The sequence below is a fragment of the Hibiscus syriacus genome, unplaced genomic scaffold (assembly GCF_006381635.1).
Source record: "Hibiscus syriacus cultivar Baekdansim isolate YM2019G1 unplaced genomic scaffold, ASM638163v2 tig00112287_pilon, whole genome shotgun sequence".
NCBI lineage: Eukaryota > Viridiplantae > Streptophyta > Magnoliopsida > Malvales > Malvaceae > Hibiscus > Hibiscus syriacus.
This window is the reverse complement of record NW_024063294.1, coordinates 107,693-132,849: the sequence shown is the minus strand read 5'-3', so window position 1 is coordinate 132,849 and position 25,157 is coordinate 107,693. Positions and strand designations below refer to the sequence as shown.

The 25,157-nt window shown below is 32.8% G+C and overlaps 2 pseudogenes; one reads left to right on the top strand and one right to left on the bottom strand.

Moving 5' to 3' along the window:
* The first annotated feature begins 15,576 nt into the window (after positions 1–15,576).
* Positions 15,577–25,056, top strand: LOC120177395 (annotated as a pseudogene).
* LOC120177393 lies at positions 17,307–19,725 on the bottom strand (annotated as a pseudogene).
* Positions 25,057–25,157: the final 101 nt, after the last annotated feature.

Sequence of the window (25,157 nt, the reverse complement as noted above, 5' to 3'; positions counted from 1 at the left end):
AAGTAAAACAATAATAAATATCCAAATCATAATATGTTATCTTTAGTAATAACGTGAATTTAGATAACAATTATATGTTGCCCCCCTAAGTAGGAGTGATGACATGTCTATGATAGCATTATGAATCACGAAACTTTTTCCTTTGAAATATTCATATTTTATACACGTGTTTAAATATAAATACGTGAGTGTATATGTACGAATTAAGTGACTTTAGTGGTTAAGAGATTATTGTAATCTCTTGAGGTATTGTGTTCAAATGATCATCTTTAAATAATACTATCTTAAATTTACCTCATATTTATCAAAAAAATTATATATATAAAAAAATTAATATAATTATTTATTTTATTGATATTTTAAAATTCACTCATATTTGAGTAATATAATTTCGTGAACTATTAAGGTAAGATAGCGGTTTTAATTTTGATTTTATAAATAAAAAATAAAATAATCATTTTTATAATTGATTTTTTATAATACTAAATCAAAATTAACTAATTAATGAATTAAATATTAATAATTATAAAAAAATAGACTTAGAACTGGAACCAGTAACTTTTTGGAACTCATAGCATAGGATAACATAGTAGTCTAAGCTCCAACTGTAATTAAGACAGAAACAAGTTGGGTAAGAAAAAGCAAAACATAGAAGTAATTACTGGCAATTAATAACCATATTAACTGCCAAATGGTCCAACTCAAAGTCAAACCTTTTTTGACAAAATAAGTGGTGTGTATTAAAGCAATATAATAATAATAATAATTGCATTAAGATAATCGTATTAAAAAAAAAAACTCTTTAATTTATTTGCTTTGCTCCCATCAATTGGAAGTTGCCCTCAAAACTTGCAAGTGTGGCTGACGGTGAAAACAAAGTTTTAGGTTTTGTTTTAATAAATTAGTTGAATCATAAATTTGATCAAATTATATAAAAGGGATAGGATCATGTTATAGTACATATAACTCTTTTAATTTTACACAGATTTAAGATTGTTGGATGAGTGAAAATAGATTTTAAGTGGGTCTTCTCATTTCTTACTGTTAATCTCAAACATCTATTTTCACTCATCCAACGATCTTAAATCTGCGTAAAATTAAAGAGTTTTATATTGTGTAAGTGGATCCTAACCCTATATAAAAATATATATTAGATATTGATTCAAAATTTAATTAAAAATTTAATTAGTTTTTGTTGTAATTCTATTGGTTGAAAATTACTTGGTGATTAAAATTTTTAGTTACGAGAGAGAATTATTTGGGAGAGATGTAATCATTTTATAGTCATTGTAACTTTTGGAGTTTACGTTGCATGGATGAGTTTTGTAAGAATATTTAGAGAGTGATTTTGGATATTTCGAATTTTGTAGTCGTCTCTTGTGTGTGATCTGTTATATGTTGATATCGCTTTAGTTATTTTACACACAAAATTCTAACAAGTGGTATTAAAGATATAGTTCAAGTTATGTTGTTTCAAAAAAAAAAAAAATTGTTGTTGTATATTTTGTTAGCAATATTGGATTTGGATACATGAAATAAGAGTTTGGCTGCAATTAATTTTTAATTATAGGGAAATAATTCTCAATTGATCTATCGGTATTTAAAACGGATATTATCTAAGATTGGAGTTTTTGAAGACTTGACAATGAAGATTCAACGAATATTAGGTTTACATAAGAATAAAAAATATTGATGATTCGAAGACCAAATTTCTAATGGAATATGTGTCAATGAAGAGATTTTTAGATATTGACTCAAATTTTAATTAGAAATTAAATTAGATTTGTTGAAATTCTACTGATTGAAGATTACTTGATGACTAAGTTTATTTAGTTAAAAATCTTAGGGATTAAGGATTTTTGTTGACTAAGTATTTGACTTTGTAAATAGAGAGCATGTCTTAACTTTTAGAATTATGAAAGATAATTACTTTGGAGAGATATAATCTTTTTGTAGTATTTGTAACTATCAAAACGGTCCTCAAGCTTTTAAGGACGGAAATGATCCAATTTAATTTTAAAAGACAAGGTTTAGAAAATAAATTGATTTAGAGCCGTCATTGACTTTTAGGTTAAGTAGGTCGATCACCTAAAAGTATCTTTGACAATAAATGTTCAAACAACATTGTAAACATCATGTTCAAACTTGAAACATCTAGAAATAACAATTATTCATTTAACTACTAAGATAACTTGGTTCACACTAAATTATATATATATATATATACTCATTCTAAAGTTGACCTAACCCAATCCGTTGGATAAACATTTATTTCATATCAAGATTGTAAAATTCATGTACCTGTCAATGAAATTTGATTCATTTAACCTGTTACAGACATATATAATAGGCCATGTATTGGGCTTGATGCGTCAGGTTTTATCACTCGACCCAATTAGTTCATCAATTCTTAATAAAATATTAATTTTATGTTTGATTCACAGCAATTACTCCAATAATAAATTAAAACTATTCAATTGTTTAAAATATTTTATATTTATATATTTAAATTATATTTTTATAAAACTAAAATAATTACTATACTAATTTTAAACTCATGATGTACGAGACATTCGTTTCAATAAAAAAGTTATATATCAGTTATTAATTTTAACAAATTTGTATTAATAACCGATATAATAATGTTATATTTTTCTAAAAAAATATCGACTAAAATTAAATTTATTAAGTGACCTCGATGATGATTTTTTTTATTTTCTTTAAAGGAATGTTTGGTTCGTGGAAATAATCATTACGGAGAGCAATAATCTTTTCCGGAATTATATTCTCACGTTTGGTTCACAGAAAATATCATTATCGGATAATAACTTATTACCAATAGTAGTAGTTTTTGGTTAAAATGATGGGATTGTCATTATCTCCAAATTCTTATGTATTACATAATTTCGGTCACTTTAGATAATAATATCCTTATAATAATGAATTTTTTTATATGAATGTTTCTCAATTTTATTTTTCGTGCTTTACTCAAAATTATAAACATAATAATAATAATAATAATAATAATAATAATATATAAAAGGTTAGATTTAGTAAGATATTAATAAATTTGAGTAGTTAAAATTTAACTACTTAAAGTAAATTTAGATGATTTTCAATAGTTGGAAAATGATTTTATAAAGATTCAAACTCACCCGACAAATGTTTTTAGAATTTTGGAGAAACTTCAAAGGGTGTCCACTATGAAGAAGAATAAGAAGAAGACAACACTTGGAATTTTTTAATATTTTTAATTTACAAGTGGAAGTTTTTTAATAATTTTAATTATCACGTGAAACTTCCGTTAATGAGTTTATAGAAGTTAACGATTGAAGGACTAAAACTGAACAAATCAATAAAGTAGAGACCAAACTCCATTTTTTTAAATTAGTGACTAAAATCGATCAAATCAAAAATTTAAGGGACCATCCATATAATTTAACCTTGATAAAATCATATCCAAACGATGAATTTTAAGTGGTTCTTTTAGTACTAAAACAAGGTTTTCGGGGGAATGAATCTTATGCCTAGCAGTCATAAGACAAGTCTATGCTCAATTAATTCATAATGTTATATTTTAAAATATTATTTTTTATATTAAAACTTAAAAATAATTAAAAGTTAGAAAAAAATATATTTAAACTACTTAGTTTATTCTAAACTTTTTCCTTTTGAAGTTTATTATAAAGTTTTTCCTTTTGAACCATACACCAATAATATGATATTATTTGGTTGATGTAAATTTAATAAAAAATATTTTTTTGACGTAACATGAGATGTCAATATTTCAATTCTCATAAATCTATTTAATTAATAAAAAATGTTGATCATTAATTAATTGATCTTCAAGGTTAAAATTCATTTAAAATTCATCAATTGGGACTTTATTTATGCAGTTCTTAAAACTCATTAAATATTGAGTTTAGTTAATAAAATAACGAGAATTGGAGGGATTTTAACCTTAATTTTTTTAAAAAATTAATCAATGTGGATTTCGACTTAAGCGAGTTCTGTTGAGAAGTGTAACATCCCAAAATCGGAGTTAGTGACTAAAATGAAAATTTTGAAACTTTGAGGTTTGATTTTTAAAGATTGAAAAGTATAAGGATTTAAATAGGAATATTTTGGTAGTGGATTAAATAGCAAGGATGGAAAGAATGAATGTTATTATGGTCTTTTCAATATTAAGGATATTTTTCTCTCCTTTATTTAAGGATAAACACGTGGGATTTAGGAGAGAAGTCTGGAAGCTTATTTTTCTTCTTGCTTTCTTCTTCCCATGAGCTCATTGGTTAAGGTGAGTATGATTTCTGTGGATTATTTCTTTTATGTTTAAGTGAGTTTTGATTCTTAAGGTATTAAGAAAGCTTAAGGAAAGCTTAAGTTATCTTAAAATCAAAGTATGAAGGAGTTAGAAGAGATTAAAGATTTGGAGTTTTTGAATGAAAACTTGGAATAGAGTTGATAAGTAGAATTGGAAGCCAAATTTGACTTGTCATCAACCTAATTAAGAGATATGAAGTAATAGAATTGAATTTGGAACATATTGAAAATTGAGTTTAATTCTTGAATTTCATATGGATTATAAGATTTTGAGGTTTAAGAGGAGGTATATGAGTATTAATGAGTTTAAATATGTGTATGTAAGTTAGGAATATGTAAGGGGATGAAATATGAAACAATTGCACTGAATTGAGTGAATTTTTGGGTGAAAAAGTCTGTTATGGGCAAGGTGTATCAATACCCTATGAACAGGTACCGATACACTAAGACCAATTTTGAAGAACATCTTCATAGTGTATCGATACATTAAGGAGTGTATCGATACCCCCTTGAAACGGAAAATTTCAAATGTAATTTGAGTATCGATACCTAGGGAGTGTATCGATACACCAGTTAAGCGATGCACCGATACCCTTTAGAGTGTATCGATACCTACTTTAAATAGAAAATGAAATTTGCCTTTCCTTTAGTCTAAGAAATGAAATATTAGAGTATGCCAAGTGGAATACTGATATGTATAAATGTATGATTGTGTATATAGCGATCGAGAGCAACGTCCGAACAAGTTGACAAATAATCATCATCGAGAAGAGATAAGAGATCGGTATTGACTAGTGAGGCCATGTGAGTGCATATTAGTTGATATATGATGTTTAAGGGAATAAGACTTGCGATGAGTCTATGTTATATGATATAAGTGAGCATAGGTTAGTGTAATTGAGGATGAGTATAAAAGATATGTTTATATGAATAATAAAAATATGAGTTGGGCCAATACATAATGGTATGATCAATTATGATAACTAGTATAATAGAGTTATACGATTTAATAAGAATTGAGGAAACTAAATAAGATTAGATTATAGAATGAAATGGTAATAGTATATCAATTAGGAAACTTGAATATAAAGTGATGATATAAACATATAAGAAAGTTATATGCTAAAGATCTATAGAGTTATATGAAAATGAGTACATGATGTGTAATAGATTTTAGGAATTGATATAGTAAAATTATATTAATAAGTAAAAGATTAAAATAAGCTAAGTGATGTTGGTATAAACTATATTATGAATTATTGACGTAGGAATGTGATATAAATATGCAATAAGAAGTTATGTGTTATATGATAAATATGAACATATAAGAGCAAGAGATAAGATAAGTGATTTTTGATAGAAGCTAGATAACCATGATATGAATGATTTAAGTGTTATGTGACTATAAGTACTTGAATATGTATCTATGTGATGTGATATATGAGGTCATATGAAATATTATATGACTACGTAATTATATGAAAAAGAATACATGTATATGTGATATGTGAATATGGATCATATGAATACGTTCTATGTGAAGTAAACCATATGACTATGTGAATATGTGAAATGACATAAATAATAATGCCCATGTTATATGTCATGAGAGCTAGGGATATAGTTGGCATGCCAAGAGTCGAGGGTTCTACGTAGTCCTTCGGGACATATATGTAATCCTTTGGAACATATATGCGGTACTTCGGTACACTTATTTGGTCTATTGGAATATGTATATGATTCTTAATGAGTGGTCCTTCGGGATATATGTGTTATATGTGGTCCTTCAGGACATTTCTACGCGGTCCTTCGGGATAAAGTCTAAGTACCCCTAGTGGGAATTATACGAGTTGTTGTGACAACATTAGTGCACAACCTCTAAGTACTCACATATATTTAGTTCTCACACGTGTATATGGGTTAATAAAGAAATAAAAACGAATACATGATATGTAATGTATATGCTTTGTTATGTGAGATGTAATATAAGTTATATGTAATGTTGAATATATTACTTGTTTAAATGAATTATATGATTGTTAAGAAGTCTAAGTATAAGAATAGATAACTAAAATACATAAATGAATGTAATATTGATTATGAAATGAGGTTATTAATAATCAGGATAAGATTTATATATGTGTATGCATGTGATTATATGAAATGTTATATTGTTTTGTATGATATTATTGTCTGATATGTTCATGTATTTTTAGGAATTAGAGTTTCCATTATAAGTTTTTCTATGCCTCACTAATTCATAGACTTAGCGTGTGTATGTTTCACATGTAGGGTTCGACAAGAGAAAATGAAGTGAAGATAGGCAATCCAGGTCAGCTTCTCCTTTCCACAGATCATATCATAAATTATTTGAATATATGTAGTTTGTTACATAGAATATAGTTGTTGGCATGTAGTCTAAAGGTCTAAATTGTATAAGCTCTGATATGTTTTGTAAACCAATTGACTTTAATTAATATAAAATATTCATTTTCTTGAATGGTGAATTTACATTTTTAACCAATCTGCAAAGGAAAACATTTTTAAAAGTCAATGTGACACCTCAGACTCGGATCTGGGTCGGATACGGTTTGGGGGTGTTACAAGAAGTATCGATGGATCGAAAGTTAGTGTGGTCAGTAAGTGAATCAATCCATTAGTTAATATGATATCGGTGATGACGTCTCAGAAGTTAATGCTACAAGGATGTCAAGCTTATATCGCCAATGTGATTTATACTCGAGTCAAAGAAAGAAAATTTTGAAGATATTTCGATCGTCCGAGAGTTCCCAGAAGTATTTCCTGAGGAATTACCATGATTACCTCCAGATAGGGAGGTTGAGTTTCAAATTGAAGTTATGTCGGGAACAACACCGATTTCAATGACTCCTTATAGGATGGCCCCAAAGGAATTAAAAGAGTTAAAGATTCAGTTACAAGAGATTTTGGATAAAGGATTTATCTGACCCAGTGTGTCACCTTGGGGTGCTCCAATATTATTCGTAAAGAAGAAAACGGTTCGATGCGCCTTTGTATTGATTATCGACAACTCAACAAGGTAACAATAAAGAACAAGTATCATCTCCCACTAATCGACGATTTATTTGGTCAACTCAAGGGAGCTTTGGTGTTTTCTAAAATTGATTTATGCTCCAGTTATCATCAATTGAATATGCAAGAAAAAGATGTTCCAAAAACGGTATGACCATTACGAATTTGTAGTAATTCCATTTGGGTTAACTAACGCACCTGAAACGTTTATGTACCTTATGAATAGAGTTTTTCAGTAATATATGATCAATTCGTGGTCGTTTTCATTGATGACATCTTAGTGTATTCAAAGACAATGGAGGAGCATGATGCCCATCTTCGTGTGATTCTTCAAATATTACGAGACAAAAAGCTTTATGCTAAGTTCTCTAAATGCGAGTTTTGGCTAACTGAAGTGGTTTTTCTTGAACATGTGGTTTCTGCAGAAGGGATTCGGGTAGATCCTCAGAAAATAAAGCTATATTGGATTGGGAAGTTCCAAGAAATGTTTCTGAAGTGCGGAGTTTCTTAGGTTTGACAGGATATTATCGAAGGTTCATAAAGGACTTTTCGATGATTTCCTCCCCTTTGACCAATATGTTAAAGAAATATGTGCCTTTCGTATGGACGGATAAATGTCAAAAGAGTTTTAAAACTTTAAAGAAAGTTCTTACAGAGGCTCTTGTGCTAGTGCAACCAGAATCACCCAAGGATTATACAATTAATAGTGACGCTTCCCTTAATGGTTTGGGATGTGCATTAATGCAAGATGGAAAAGTAGTCGCCTATTCTCCAAGATAACTTAAGCCCCATGAGAAGAACTATCCGACGCATGATCTTGAATTAGCGGTGGTGGTCTTTGTATTGAAATTTTGGCGCCACTATTTATATGGTGAGCGTTGCTACATTTTCACAGATAAAAAAATGTGAAGTATTTGTAGCAAAAGGAGCTTAATTTGAGACAAAAGAAATAGATCGAGTTACTCAAAGACTACGATGCGATCATAGATTATTATCCTGGGAAACCCAACATAGTAGTTGATACTCTTAGTCGGAAGACTTTTTCCGCTTTTGCGTATGTTAAATGCCCGAATTGTGTTAAAGAAAAATGGTACTCTGATGGCCGAATTAAAGTTAAAATCGTTATTATTGGAGCGAATACATTATTTACAAAGGAGGGATGATAAGTGTTTAACCTGGTTGGAGTAAATAGAAAAAATGAAATTAAGAACTTTGAAGTTAAGTCAAATGGATGTTTATACTATAGAGATTGAGTTTGTGTTCCCAATGATGATGGGTTGAAACGAGATATACTTTCTGAAGCACATTGTAGTCCACTAACTATGCATCCAGAAGGGAACAAGATGTACCAAGATTTGAAAGGGCATTTTTGGTGGCCAGGCATGAAAAGAGTCATTATAAGTTTGTCTCAAAGTGTCTTACTTGTCAACAAGTGAAAGCTGAACATAAAGTGCCTTCAATACTATTGCAACTGATCTCTATTCCTCAATAGAAATGGGAAATAGTTACGATGGATTTCGTAACTGGATTACATTTGTCACCCAACAAAAAGGATTCAATTGGGTTATTGTGAATAGATTGACTAAGACAACTTATTTCGTTCATGTTCGAACGGATTATTCGATAGACAAGTATGTTGAATTATACCTCAAAGAGATAGTTCAACTGCATGGTGTACCAATTTCAATATTATCTGATAGAGATCCAAGATTTACTTCAAGATTTTGGAAGTCTTTACATGGAGATTTAGGTACTCGATTGAAATTTAATATTTTTTTCATCCTCAAAATCGATGGTCAATCAGAGCGATGATTCAGATGTTGGAAGATATGTTAAGAGTATGCTCTTGAATTTCATGGATCGTGGGAAAAATATTTGCCGCTTGCGGAATTTGCATATAACAATAGCTATCAATCAAGCATTAAAATGGCACCTTATGAAGCATTGTATGGAAGAAAATGTAGAACACCACTTAATTGATATGAATTAAAAGATTGAGAAGTTCATGGCCCAGACTTGATTAAAGAAGTAAAGGAAAAGGTTCAGGTAATCCAACATAACCTTAAAGTGACATCAGACAGGCAAAAGTCATGCGCGGATTTGAAGAGGAAAGAAATTGAATTTCAAGTAGGCGACAAAGTTTTCCTCAAAGTATCAACTTGGAAGAAAGTACTTCGTTTTGGGCTTAAAGGAAAGCTCGGTTCTAGATTCATTGGACCTTGAAGTTTTGAAGCTAGTTGGATCAGTTGCGTATCAGTTAATCCTACCACCAGAGTTAGAAAAGATCTACAATGTCTTTCACGTGTCTATGCTCAGGAGATATCGACCAGATCCTTCACACATCTTAGCACCCGATAAGATAAAAGTCCAATCTGACCTTACTTATAAGGAAAAACCAGTACAAATTTTGGCACATGAAGTTAAACTGTTAAGTAATAAGATGATCTCATTGGTTAAAGTTATCTGGAGGAATCATAAGGTAGAGGAAACAACATGGGAGCGTGAGGATGATATGCGCAAACAATTTCCCCACCTCTTTGTACAGTGAAAATTCGAGGACAAATTTTCTTAAGGGGGAGAATTGTAATACCCCAAATATCGGGTCAGTGACCAAAATGTAAAGATTTAAAAATTTAGTGGTTTAATTGAAATAAATTAAAATAAATTGAAAAGTTCAAGGATTTATTTTAGAAATTTTGTTTAGGATTTGATATTAAAGTTGGAATATTGGAAGAGTATTAGGGTCTTTTCAAAGAAGGATTTTTATATTTCCCTTTTAAGGATATAAAACACGTGGAAAAGAAAGAAATCTAGAAACCATTGTTATCTTCTTCCTCGTTGCCGTGAGCTCCATTTTAAAGGTGAATTGATTTTAAGTTGTTTTTTCCTTGAATTTTTAAGTTGGTTCTTGTTCGTTGGGTAATGTATAAGCTTAAGGAAATGTTATGGTTGAGTAAAATCAAGAGATTGATGAATTATAGATAAATTTGTAAAATAGGTTTTTAAAGGATATGTTGATATGGTTTAGTTTTTGGATTTCTATTGATAAAATTGACTTGTCAAGGGTTTAATTAAGAAGTTAGAAGTGTCAAAAATGATTTAGAATATGTTTGATTAAATGACATGATTTTTAGTTTTAAGAATTCACTATAGAAATTAAGATATTTCAAAGGGATTTAAGGAGGTAGGTTGATTAGGATAAGTGTTTTTGAGTTTGAGGAGTTGAATGAAGCTAAGAGTAGGATACCTAGGTGAAATGGTGTATAAATTCGAAGTGAAAGATATGAAATATGGGCTAGGGGTATCGGTACTGGAAGAACAATACTGATATTATAGTGTTAAATCGAAGGAAATAGGTTGAATATGATGAACAATATTGGTACTGATTGAATTAGTATCGATACTGAGAGTGGGGTATCGATACCAAGAGTAATGTATCGATACTATTATTAGGTTTGAAATTCCATAATGCCAAAATGGTATCAGTACTGAAGGAGAGTATCGTTACCACAATATAGAAGTATCGATATTAATGAATGGGTATCGATACTATTGCATCTAAAATTTAAAGTGAGAGCTTTTGTTTCGTTTTTGTGAAAGATTATTTGATTATACGTTAATGTAAAGTGAATTGATATTAGATATATCTACGTATAGATTTGGATCAGAAGTGAATCAATCAATGCGATTTGCCAAAGTGGTTTAGCGAAAGATAAAAGGATTTTGTTTAGGACTCCAGTGAGGCAAAGGTGAGTGCAACACATTTGTTTTATATTAAGGATTTTGTTTAGGACTTCAGTGAGGCAAAGGTGAGTGAAACATTTGTTTTATATTAGATTCGAGGTCGGCTTGCGATAAACCAACCTCAGAGTTTTCGATCGAAAACCTTTCAATTTCTTTTATGTTATATTTTTACAATGTTTTATTCAAGTTATATTCCTTAAGCTATGTTCTGATACTTATTTGTATATGATTATGAAAATGTGATATGTGAATATGCTTATACAAAAATATTCGATATGAAAGTTCCTATGTGAACAAGATACACTCTGAATAATGAAATGATAAATAATTAATTGGTTAAAAAGCCTAGGGTATATGTATGAGAATTAGAGGTATAGTTGGCATGCCAAGAGTCGAGGGGTCTATGTGGTCCTTCGGGACAATCCTGTATGGTCATTCGGTGCAAATTATGTGAGCTATGGTGATAGCATTAGTGTACAACCTCAATGTACTTAAATACCTAGAGTTCTCAGTAATATGCATTGGACTAATTTAAAACAAAGCTATATAAACCAAACAAGATATAAATGTATATTGTCTTATTATGAGTTGAGAATCAAATCTTTATGAAATGTATTCTACGAAGTGAATAAGAAATTATTTTATAATGCTTTCTTTGACTCGTACTTGCCTCACTAATTCGACGACTTAGCGGGTGATTGTTTCATACGTAGGTTTGAAGATATCAGAAGGTTAAGATAGTCGAGGACAACATACTCCAGCAAAAGATCAGATCAGAACAATTTAAAATGCAGGTTTCTTTTTATTTTTTAATTGTTGGCATGTACTACAAGTTTTTAAATTGTAATGCTCTGATTTATTTTGTAAAACTATACTTTTTGAATTTATGTAATTTATTAAGTGTTGTATTTAAATCTGAATGTGAGTTTTATTATTTACTTTATTCAAGGGTTCCACCATTTTATTACAAATAAAAGTTTAATTTCCACTATTTTTAAGTGTCAATGAGTTGAAAAGTTAATGTGACACCCACGGACTTGTATTCGGGTCGGGTACGAATTAGGGGTGTTACACAATAATTCAAATTGACTCGAATAACTCCAAATTAAATTTTTAATCGAGTCGGATATTGTTTATCTCTATTCATAACAACTCTTATGGGAGTATATAAAAAATTGTTCACGAGCTTCAAAGTTGAACTCTAAACTTCGGGTGAAAATTACCTAAGATGGTAGATTAAAAAATATTGAAATATTTATTATTTTTGATATTCTTGAAAATCTTAAGATAAAATGATTATTTTGTATTTGATGGGAATGATATAAATAAGATTTGATGTGTATATTATTCAGAAACATAAGATCACTTAGTATGATTTACAACTGATTTATGATATAAATTTTATGATAAAACATATATTAATATTGTTGAAGAACCTAATAGGTTAGTATAAAAATATAATAAAAAATATAATAAAATTTTGAGAAGTTGATCTCTTTATGTTATAAAGTTTTAAGTATATTAATATACATTATCCATATAAATAATCTCTTAATATTAGTATGGTTAAGGATTTTCGGCCTATATTGTGTTACCCAGTTGTCTATAAGATTGTCATAATAATTTTGGTTGAGAGGCTTACTTGTATTTCACCTAGCATAATTTCCCTTAATCAGATAGCCTTAATGGTAGGTGTATTATGAATAATAACCTTTTAACTTAGGAAGTGGTAAAAGACTATGCTAGAAAATTGTTGTCTCTTAGGATTGTTCTTAAAATGGTTCTTTAGAAAGTATTTGACTCTTTGGATTGGAGTTTCATCCTTAGTGTTCTTGAAGCTATGAGACTTCCTAGTGTCTTTCGGGATTGGATTGCTTCTTGCATTACCTTTTCTAATTTTTTATCAATTTGAATTATAGTTTGGTTAGGTACTTTAAGGGGGCTAGGGGCATTAGGCAAGGGGATCCCCTTTCCCGTATCTATTTGTCCTAGTCATGAATGTGCTCTCTAGGACTTTAGATTGACTGTTGTGAAGGTGGTGTTTCTATTTCATCCTAAGTGTGAGAGGATAAGCCTCACTCATTTGTGCTTTGCAGATGATCTATTAATTTTTTACAATGACACCTTAGATTCTGTTCTGAGAGTCCAATGTGTTTTGGTTGAATTCTATAAAATGTCTAGATTGAAGTTAAATGTTGTTAAGAGTGAAATTTTCTCTTTTGGGGTTCTTGATAGTCATTTATAGATTATCCAAAATACTAAAGGTTTCAAGCTTGGATGCTTCCATGACCATTACTTTTGGGTTCCTCTCGTGACCCGTAAGCTCACTAAGAAGGATATCCTTCCTCTTTTAGAAAAGATCAAGGATAGGTTGGGGCAGTGGACTGGGCGTTTGTTGAGTTATGCAGGGAGACTCCAACTTATCAGATCTATTTTGATGAGTATTGATAATTTTTGGTGTCATCAACTTATACTTCCCATGATTGTGATTAAGAGACTTAATCAACAGTGCATGAGATTCTTCTAGAAAGACCAAGATGATACTACTGATGGGGCTAAGGTGGGATGGCAGAAAATTGATACTTTAAAATATGAAGGTGGTCTAGACCTAAAGACCTTCATTATTGGATGCGAAGTTTGCTTGCCCAGGATAGTTTTCTTTGGGTGGCCTAGGTGCACTCTTATGTGCTCAAGGAGGTATATTTTTTACATGTAAATTGTAGCAACAATGTTAGTTGGAGCTTAAGGAAGATTTTCAAAAAGAGAAAGGAAGTTGCTCCTATTTTTACTTCAGCTTTAGGAATGCATCAGGTTAAAATTGCTTGGTTGTGGGATGAGATAAGGAGAAGGGAGCCTCATTTCCCCTGAAAAAAGGTAATTTGGTTCCCTTTACATGTTCATAGGCATTTAATCATTGTCTGGTTAACAATTCTAGATAGGCTTAGCATGAGAGATAAGCTTTTGAGAATGAACATTTTGGTTTATCATAATTGTGTGATTTGTAGTGTTGCTTTAGAGACTAAAGATCATTTATTTTTTAATTGTTCATTTTTATGTTGTGTTTGGAGGGAGGTTTTAAGACTTTGTGGTTTGAGAAGAGCTGTTACATATTGGGAATGGGAACTTGCCTGGACTATTTATTGTTTAAAGGGGAATTCCTTGTTGGTTTTCATTTTGAAACTTGCTTGGTGTGCTCATATATATTATGTTTGGGAATAGAGGAATTTTTGCCTATTCAAGGGTAGATGTAAGGCCGTAAAGGAGATTGTAGAGGCTATAAAGCAGGTTGCTAAAGTGAAAGTCAACAACAATTGGTTAGTTGCTCGGACGTTGTAAATAATAGGCTTTGTATAACATGGCGTATTCCCTAACTTTTTGTTAACGACCCCATTTACTTTGTAATTTTGTAGCAATCTTATGCTTCTTGAGTAATTCAATTGAAACTCATAAAAAAGTACCACTCGTATAATCGTAAAATTATTAAAAAGATATGCACTATCTATTATGGATAAATATATTCTCACCCTTAACCACATTATCTTTGTTACTAAACAATTGATTTTTCTCTCGCTTTTACTTTGGCTTAATATCCAAATAAGTGCCCAAACTATACTCTTATTCTCGAATTGGTGCCTACAATATTTTTAGACCATCTAGGTGCCTAACTTTACAAGCGTTATCACTTTAGGTGTCCAGGCTGTCAACGATGTTAATTTACTCCGTTAAGTGACACATGTCACAATATAATAATTTTAAAAATTTATATAAAATAAAAAATGAAAAATTATATATTTTAAAAAAGAAAACACATAAATTTTGAAATAATCCCAAAACTTTGAAAATCTTCATTTCAACCCATAAACCCACACCAACCTTCGTCCCTTTATCGTCGGTGAAGCTCCGCCCGACCTCACATCCCACCGACGACCAAAACCCCTATGAAATCGTGATCGATCGACGACGAATCGACGTTTTATACCCCTAAAAACCTAGGATGACAATCACGATACGATATGATTCTAACGACCAATCGAGGACAACTATCGCAACTTATAACTAAGATGATGACAAGACTACATCGGCGGTGGGTTAATATTAGGATTTGAAGATTTTAGGGCTTTTGAGATTTTTTTGTAATTTAAAAGAAATTATGGTTTGTTTTATAAATATAAAGAAATTATGATTTGTTTTATAAATATAAAGAAATTATGATTTGTTTTTATAAATATAATAATATCTTTAATATATATATATATTTTAAAAAATTAAAATTACAAGATTATGACATAGATTACTTAATGGAGAAAACTAATGGTCGTTATGTACTCGACACCTAAAGTAACCACGTTTGTAAGTTAAACACTTGATGATTTTAAAAAATACTATAAACATCTATTTGGATAAGAAGATATAGTTTAGGCACTTATTTGAGTATTAAGCCTTTTACTTTTTTTTTCTTTCCCCCATTTTTATCTGCAACCGAAGCGAGTTGCCAACTCAGAGTTTCATTCCACCGTTCACCGGCGACAATTTTGAAACTATGGAATCGTACTCGAGTCCAACCGTAACTCAGCGTGATCAGATTTTGGTTGAGCACCAAGTCTTCAACATATTCAAAACGTTCTACAACATGCTTCCCAGTTCCCATCCTTCATGTAAATCCCTAAAACTCTAAAGAGTAGTAACTTTTTTTCTTGTTTGGATTTAAATTCAACTTGTTTTTGTAGGTTGGAGCTTCAACGAGAAGATCATGTGGAGTACTTAACGAATGTATTAAAACAGCTCGGTCTTTCTTTCTGCGTACTGGATGCAAAGTAAAAAAAGATTTTAGCTTTTTTTAAAGCAGTACTTTAGCTAATTAAAATTAGAAGAAACTTTTGACCTTTTAATTGTTTAATTTGCAGTCGCCCTTGGATTTGTTAGTGGATACTTCATTCGATTGCTTTAATGGACGAGTTTGTAGATCCTGAATTGGAAGATAATACTATAGATTTTCTTAGCATTTGTCAGGTAGTAAAGTTTATAAAAGTTTGAATTATACATATGTATGATTATATCAATTTGAATAAAACTTCATTTTATGTGAAATAATCACTTTAGCGATCTTTTTTTGTTGGGAAGAATGATTGATGTTACTGAGTTAGTAGGATATAGTCTTAAACGTCACATATATTCACTATGATTCACATGACTGAGCTCAATGAATCAGGAAATGCTTAGTATGTTGTAGTTATTAGTTGGTAGATTAAAGCTAGTATTGCAAGAGTGTAGATGGTTGCATTTATTCTGCTTTATAGTTTAGTTGATTTATTTCTATTCCTATATGTTACTACATGATACTGCTCTTGGTTGGATATATGGTTTCCTTATATGGGGAGAAATGCATTATTTAAGGGAAGTTTGGTGTTTATGTACATTAATTGATTTGCCCTTGTTCTTGTGCTCTACTCCATGTTTTACTAACTTGGAGCTTGGTACTCACCAGCTGGTGTCGATGGGGCTCAAGCCCCATCAGGCACCAACTAGTTATCTTGCTCTAGCTTTTCATTTTTCTTGAAATATTCATAACCAACATTGGTGTCTGACGCATTGGTATGAGAATACGACCTCTGGGGATCCTCCAAGAAACAAACCCGACTATACCCATGTCAGCAATACCCATATGGCATTATTTGTCACTCACACTCGAGTCTGAGTAAAATGTAGCCAGCTAGCTTTGGTGCTTGAGCACCATCTGCATTCAGTTTCTATCTTTCTTCCTTTTTTGAATGGTTATCTGATACTTTGTGTAGGATTATAGAAATGAACTGTCAAGAGATTTGTAATTATTTTCTGTTTTCAATCCCTTATTTCAAGGGATTACATCTCATAGGATTAGTACCTTTCCTAACTTAGAGTTTCCTAGTTTAGAGGCATAATTTGTATATAAATATGTAATATGTTTCTATTGAAAGTATGCAAGAATAAAATAATAGACTTGTCTGTTTCCTACAGTCTGTTTTCTACAATACAGACTGTTTTCTTTCTACAGTCTGTTTTCTACATGGTATCAGGTTAGAGCGATCAATCCGATTTCTGCTTCTCTTTAAATCAATTTCTGTTCAACTCTATTTTTCATGGCTAATCGGGATCCCTCAATATCCGAAATCACTTTCCAGACCAGCCCCTCTCAATCTGTTTTTAATATTTCAGGTTTTCAGTGCAGCAGAGACAAAATCGCCTCTGGTGTGAACATTGTAAGAAACCAGGCCATATGATAGATCAATGTTGGAAGCTGCACGGAAAACCAGCCGACTGGCAGCACATATGGTCCATGTTTCAAAAGGAGGACCATATTCCCTCTCAAGATGATTCCTCAAGCAGTTTTAGCAAGAAACAGATAGGAGCTGTAGCAGATTTTGAGCAGTATGACAGCCAAGCCTACCAATGTGACTTATACTGCTATTGATGGAAATAATCCATATGCTTTCTCGGTAGAATGGATAATAGACTCGGGTGCATCAGATCATATGACAGGAAATATTGATCTCTTGGAGGAATATAATGAAAGCAGCTTACCAGCTTCTATCAAAATAGCAAATGGCTCTCCCACTACAGTCAAAGGGAGTGGTTCTGTTACATTAAACAAAAATCTAATATTTCATTATGTCCTCTATGTTCCTAGACTTGCATGCAATCTGTTGTTAGTCAGCAAATTAATTAAAGATTCTGGTTGTAATGTTGTGTTTGGTACCGGTGGTTGTATTTTTCAGGCACATGACTCGAAGAGGGTGATTAGCAGTGCTAGGCTGGGCAAAGGATTGTACACCCTTGGAGGTAAAGCATCTCATAATCATGCCTTATCCAGTGTTCTTAGGAAACCAATTTTATTTTCTGATCTAAATATCGATAAAATTATGGTATGGTACTCTAGATTAGGTCATCCTAATTTTTACTCTCTTTCCAAAATGTTACCGAACTTATTTATAAATAAAGATCCATCCTTGCATTTTATCAGATTCCATTTCAACTGCATCAAATCTGACAGTTTCAATGGCTTTAGCATGAACATCTTAGCACCTTCCTCCAAGCACTGATGATACGAGTCAGAATGTTCTCGGACGATATGATCACAACAGGAACTTCCTTGAGAAGAGATGATTCTTTAATTTTCTTGAGCAATTCATACCCTGTAATTCCTGGCATGCAGTAATCTGTTATGATTAGGTTCACCTTGGAAACAGTGCCTTTCAGTGTCTCATTTCCCAGTCCCAGATAATCCAAAGCCCTCGAAGCATTTTCTGTTGTAGTTACTTTACAGGAGGAGTTCTTGAGCAATTTCTCCACCAGCTTTCTGTCAATAAGGTTATCATCCATAGCTAAAACATGGGGTTCATCTCCAAGCTCCATCGCCATGTCCTCGGAAAAGTTGTTCCCACAGCTACCAGCAACTCCGCCGCCCTCGCCCATGTTGAGTAATAATCTATAAATGAATAAAGGCAATCAGAAAGTTGCAAAAAGTAGAAGCCCAATTTGACACAAAAATAAAAATTCTGAGGAGTGACAATGGGAGTGAGTATTTGAATAAAACTCTTGGGTATTTCTTTAAGGAAAAATACATTGTTCACCTTACGCCTTGTGTCAACACACCTCAACAAAACAGGGTAGCAGAAAGGAAAAATAGACATCTTCTAGAGGTTACTGGGTCTCTTCTATTTTCTGCTAATGCTCCTAAGTATCTTTGGGGGGGAAGCTCTTCTTACAGCCACGTACCTCATCAATAGAATGCCAAGTAAGACTTTAGATTTCAAAATTCCTACTAAGGTTTTGTTTCAACTTTTTCCCCATTTTAAACATTTAAACTCAAGTCTTTCTCCTCGGGTGTTTGGGTGTACATCCTTTGTTCATATCCACAACAGAGGGAAATTAGATCCTAGGTCCATAAAGTGTGTGTTCTTGGGCTATTCTTCGAGTCAGAAGGGTTACAACTGTTACTCACCTTCCACAAAAAAGACATATGTCTCCTTTGATGTTACATTTTTTTGAAAACCAACCTTATTTTTCGGAAACAGAAATTCAGGGGGAGAGTTACAAGGAATTTCAACCTGTTCAAACCAATATTTCTTTACAGCTTATCTTTTCTTTACCTATTACTGTTTCTCCAAAGTCGGCTAGCACTGTCTTAGTTCCTAGTGAGGGTGATGAGAATAACCTAAATAACTCTGATGAATTACCTTTCTCTTTATCTCAGAACTCTAGTCCGTGCAAAATACCTTCCACCACTACAAAAATGCACCTAACAATGACCTTGAAACCATAACTCCCCATCTGAAACAACTCAGTGTTTACTCAAGAAGAAGGAAATATGTTGCTGAAGAAATCAGTCAGCCTAGCATTCGCCAAGAACCAGTTTCGGATCTATTGCCTCTGAAAGCCAAGAACCAGATTCAGATCCTATTGCATCTGAAACAGAAGGTAATGATGGTTACCAAGAGGCTACTACTGTTTATCTTGATGACTTTCCTATTGCTATTAGGAAGGGGGTAAGAAAATGTATGCTCACCCCATAAATAAGTATGTTGCATATGGGAAATTACAGTCTAATTTCAGGGCCTTCAATGCCAGCATTAACAGTGTGAAAATCCCAAGAAATGTGATAGAAGCATTTCAATCTCCTGAGTGGAAAAAGGCTATGGAAGAGGAGATAAAAGCGTTGTAAAAGTATAAGACATGAAGTTTGACAGATTTGCCAGAAGGGAAGAGAGCTTTGGATGTAGGTGGATATTCACAGTCAAATATCATTCGGATGGGAGTGTTGAAAGATATAAGGCAAGGCTAGTTGCTAAAGGTTTTTCTCAGTCCTATGGCATCGACTACCAGGAAACTTTTGCACCGGTTGTAAAATTGAATACCATCAGAATATTGTTATCAGTAGCTGTTAACATGGACTAAAAATTGCATCAGCTGGACATAAAGAATGCTTTTCTGAATGGGAACCTTAAAGAAGAGGTATACATAGAGGTCCCCCCGGATTAGAAGGAAATGTCACTAAGAAAACTGTGTGCAAGCTCAATAAATCCTTATATGGCTTAAAACAGTCTCCTAGGGCTTAATTTGATCGATTTGCTAAGGCTATGACACAGAATGGTTTCAAACAAAGCCAATCGGATCACATATTATTCAGAAAAATTACACCGAGTGGTAAGATAACCCTCCTAATTGTCTATGTAGATGATATGATTATAACGGCAGTGATATAGAAGAAATAGAAAAGCTAAAGATGAATCTTGCAAAGGAGTTTGAAATCAAGGATTTAGGGAGTATGAGGTATTTCCTGGGTATGGAAGTTACAAGGTCCGAAGAAGGGCTGGTCATAAACCAGCGTAAGTATGTTTTGGATCTTCTTGCAGAAATAGGGATGCTCGACTGCAAACCAGTTAAAACTCTAATGGAGCCAGGCTTGAAATTTTGCAAGGACCGGACTGGAAATCCAATAAACAAGGAAACCTACCAAAGGTTAGTTGGGAAGTTGATCTACCTTTCACTGACCAGGCCTGATATTTCATACTCAGTGAGCATTATCAACCAACATATGAGTGATCCTCGAGAAGAACATTTGGAAGCTGTTAATAGAATTCTAAGGTTCTTGAAGTTTACCTCAGAAGCTGGACTTATATTTAGAAAAAATCAAGACAAAACAGTGAAGGTTTATACGGATGCAAGCTGGGGAGGTGAATTAACTGATAGAAGGTCAGTTAGTGGCTATTGTGCCTACGTTTGGGGTAATTTAGTGACTTGGAGAAGTAAGAAACAAGTCGTTGTCTCTCGAAGTAGTGCTGAGTCAGAGTTTAGAGCAATGGCTCTCGGAATATGTGAATGAATGTGGATTAAAAGACTGCTCACAGAACTGGACTTAGATGACAAGAAGAATTTTGAGATTTTTAGTGACAATTAATCAACTATGAGTATAGCAAAAAACCCAATACAACATGATAGAACGAAACACATTGAGATAGACAGACATTTTATTTACGAGAAGGTCAACAATGGAGTTGCACAACTGCAGTACATTCCGACGAAGAAACAGCTTGCAGATATCTTCACCAAAGCCCTTCCACGAGTGACTTTTGATGAGCTGTCATTCAAACTGGGTATATACAACATATATACACTAGTTTGAGGGGGGTGTAGGAATTATAGAAATGAGCTGTCAAGAGATTCTGTAATTATTTTATGTTTTCAATCCCTTATTTCAAGGGATTACATCTCCTAGGATTAGTATATTTCCTAACTTAGAGTTTCCTAGTTTAGAGGCATAATTTGTATATCAATATGTAATATGTTTCTACTGAAAGTATGCAAGAATAAAACAACAGACTGTCTGTTTCCTACAGTTTATTTTCTACAATACAATCTATTTTCTTTCTACAGTTTGTTTTCTACGCTTTGCATATTTGTTCTTATTTCTGACAGGATCCTAATGGTGGTTATGGTGGTGGACCTGGACAGGCAAGTAAATTTTGGATATTATCATTGTAAAACTCTAACCTACCATCTTCCTTTATGTTAACAGTAATAAGTGGTGGTGTCCAACTTTTGACTGATTCTTATTTATATGAAACATTCTTTCTGTTTTATTTTGTTTGGATTTCCTTTTACTGCCTTTGAAGCTGTGCCAATTTTAATCGTATACGACAAAACTAATCTACTTTATAATTTATTTTTCCAGATGCCTCATCTTGCAACAACATATGCTGCAGTCAATTCACTTGTTACTTTGGGCGGTGACAAAACGTTGTCATCAATTAATAGGTGGTTTATGCAACAAGTGTATTTTGAAGTTTTTATTGAAAGTTATTTAACAGAAATTTATAATGTCCTTCAGAGAAAAGCTCTACACATTTATGCGGCAAATGAAAGATGCTAGTGGTGGTTTTAGGTTTGACACATTTAATCTTTTTTCAAGTTTGAAACCACCACCTAACAGATTTCTTGTAATTTGCTTTTGTATTTGAAGTTGCTTTGTTAAGAATGATTTTGTATTTGGAGGTTAATGTTCTTTATAGTTGAATCTACTTACTTATAAGTACGTGGTATCAAGTTCTTGCTATGAGGGAAATGCGACTTTTTCCTATCCTTTTCCTCAAAACACCGTTCAGATTGTAATTTTAAGCATTCTTGATCATTTCTTTCGCAGAATGCATGATGGTGGAGAAACTGATGTTCAAGCATGTTATACAGCATCTCATTAAGTATGCATCGATGCTGAAAAGTTAATACTATCACTGTTTTTTTGGAGAACACCACTAATTATTGTAGCTCTTTGCTTCCTTTGGGTTGCAATATATAACCTTTTTCTGTTTATAAATTATATGCCACTTTTTTCAACGTTTATCTTTCTTTGTGGTAAGCCAGCATCTTTTCTTGACCAGTTTGCAAGTCTTCTGAATATTTTGGATGATGAACTTGCTCAAAATGTTGGAAATTACATCTTAAGGTCAGTATCTAGCTTCCACTTTGTATTGAGGTAGTTATTTAAGGCAGCTAATTTTTATTTCCCATTCTTCGTCTTAAAATCTGTTTTAGGTTAATTGTTTTCCATGTCCATTTTCTATGTTTTGTTGCTTCTAGAAAGAGCATTTATGGGTGTGGCATTCGTAAAATTTGTTAAACCGTCATCTTAGGTGCTTCAAGGTTGGAAGCTCTACTCATATTCCTCATTCTGCAATTCTACTGCTTTATCTGAACATCTCAGGAAAGAATCAATCAGTTGGGGTCTCATAATCTTTAATAGTGCAAAGAGAGACCAGAACCTCAATGTGTTTTTATTGTGTTCTTCACTTTCTATTCTTCTGAAGTTGTGGTAAACCTGGATGCTTATCGGGACTGAGTGATGTGCTTCGTTTAGGATGAATATACTGTTATATCCAAGGAAAATTCATACTCTCTTAGTGTTGCCAATAGCTGTGTTGTCTGTTCATAGAGTGCTAGCCACTTTGTTTCAGTGACCAGGGTCCATCCCTCGCAACATTAAATACCAAAATGAAAAAAGAAAGCTCTTAGTGTCCCTACTCGCTATTAGTACGCCATTTTCTCTCTGCTTCAATGGCATCACTGGACTTGGTCTTCGGTATATATGTTAAAATAATATCATGGAATGCATCGGCCTTGGTCTGAATGCATATTCTTAATGTATAGCCGAGCTGTGTCTTGATTCCTGTTGTGTCATCCATGTGACTGAAATTGTTTTTTCATCTTTTTGAAGTTGACAGACTTATGAAGGTGGCATTTCTGGGGAACCTGGTTCTGAAGCTCATGGGGGGTATGTTCTGCTCTATTCTCACTATTTCTCTCAAATTATAAATTAAATACCATCCCTTGAAATTTGATTCATTGTTTACTTCTCCATGTATACTATATACTAATATGTTGCTTTGGAATTGTCGATATCCGGTATGAGAAAGCTTCCTGAAGTTCTGTTAATTTTTTTGTCAGGTACACCTTTTGTGGGTTGGCTACGATGATTCTAATCAACGAGGTTGATCGTCTGGATTTGTCTAGCTTAATTGTAAGATCAATTCATGTTTATTACCTTCATACAAACTTTGATAGCATTCTCTAATCCGAGTTCTTCTATTGGATTGGGTGGCTTTCCGGCAAGGAGTAGAGGGTGGATTTCAGGGCAGAACTAATTAACTGGTTGATGGTTGTTACTCATTCTGGCAGGTGATATTCTATTTCTCTTTTATCTAATTCAGGTAATCAGGTTTCGAACGAGTTGAAATAAAAATAACTGAGGGAATTGATCAGGGAGGAATATTTGCATTGTTAAAAAGATTAAATTCTACTAGAGGAGAAAAATCAATACCATTGGGAGATGGAGAAGATAGTGGTCCAGAAAGCCCGCAAATTACAGCATCAACAGATGCTACAAGAGAAGAAGGTTTGAATGAGGATTTATCTCAAGGTGGCAGCCATACCATGAAAGGAGCTACGCGACTCTTTTTCTTGGTTTCCTTGCAATTCATGAGAACTGTATTTTAATGTAGCTTCTTTCGTTTTTGGCAGATCAACATGATACTTCGTCTCGAGTAAATGTTGACAATGTCCATCCCTATTCTAGTAAGGGGCATGCAAAAGTGGAGCCTCTTTTTAACAGCTTGGCCTTGCAGCAGTACATTCTTTTATGCTCACAGGTTTTACATTCAAACATAATTGATTCAGTTAGGGGTTCTAATTGGTCAAAATATAATCGGTCCCTGTACTTTGGAAAAGTTTGAGATTTAGTCTCTGCACTTAAAAAGTTGAGGATTAAACTCCGTTTATTTTTTCGATTTAAAAATTCTAGTCCAACCATTGACACTGTTATTATATTTTTTGTCAAAATTTGTTTGCTTTAAGATATGCTTGCTGAGTTTGTAATGATTTTGCTTCTGAAACTGGTATGATTACACATCCGTGATGGCAACTTTCTACGAAAAAAGCTAATATTGTCTGTGATTGGACTCTGTTTTTCTAATTGAAAAAGCAAAGGAATTTTTTAAGTGCAGGGACTAAATTCCAAACTTCATTGTAGTATAGGGACTCTCAGCCATATCTTTTCCTTTCTAATTCAGTAATTTGTCAAAACTTAAGTCCTTGAACATGGAATCAACTTAAGCCTCATATACCTGCTGTAATGATATCAGGATCTGAATGGTGGACTGAGAGACAAACCCGGTAAGTCGAGAGACCATTATCACACATGTTACTGTTTAAGTGGCCTTTCAGTGTGTCAACGTAGCTGGTCGGAAAGCGAGGATTCTCCGCCCTTGCCTCGTGCCGTGTTGGGTACGTATTCGAATCTTCTGGAACCCATCCACCCCCTCTATAATGTTGTATTAGATCGCTACCGGGAAGCACGCAAGTTCTTTACGGGATCCTAAGCACACCTTCTGACTTCAGGGATTTGTGGTTTCGGTGTGTACGATAGAGATCCGATCAACAATTAACTTGTGAAAACAAGAGAAACATCTATAATTATGTTCCCCCCCCCTATTAAAATCAAGATTCTTTCCTGT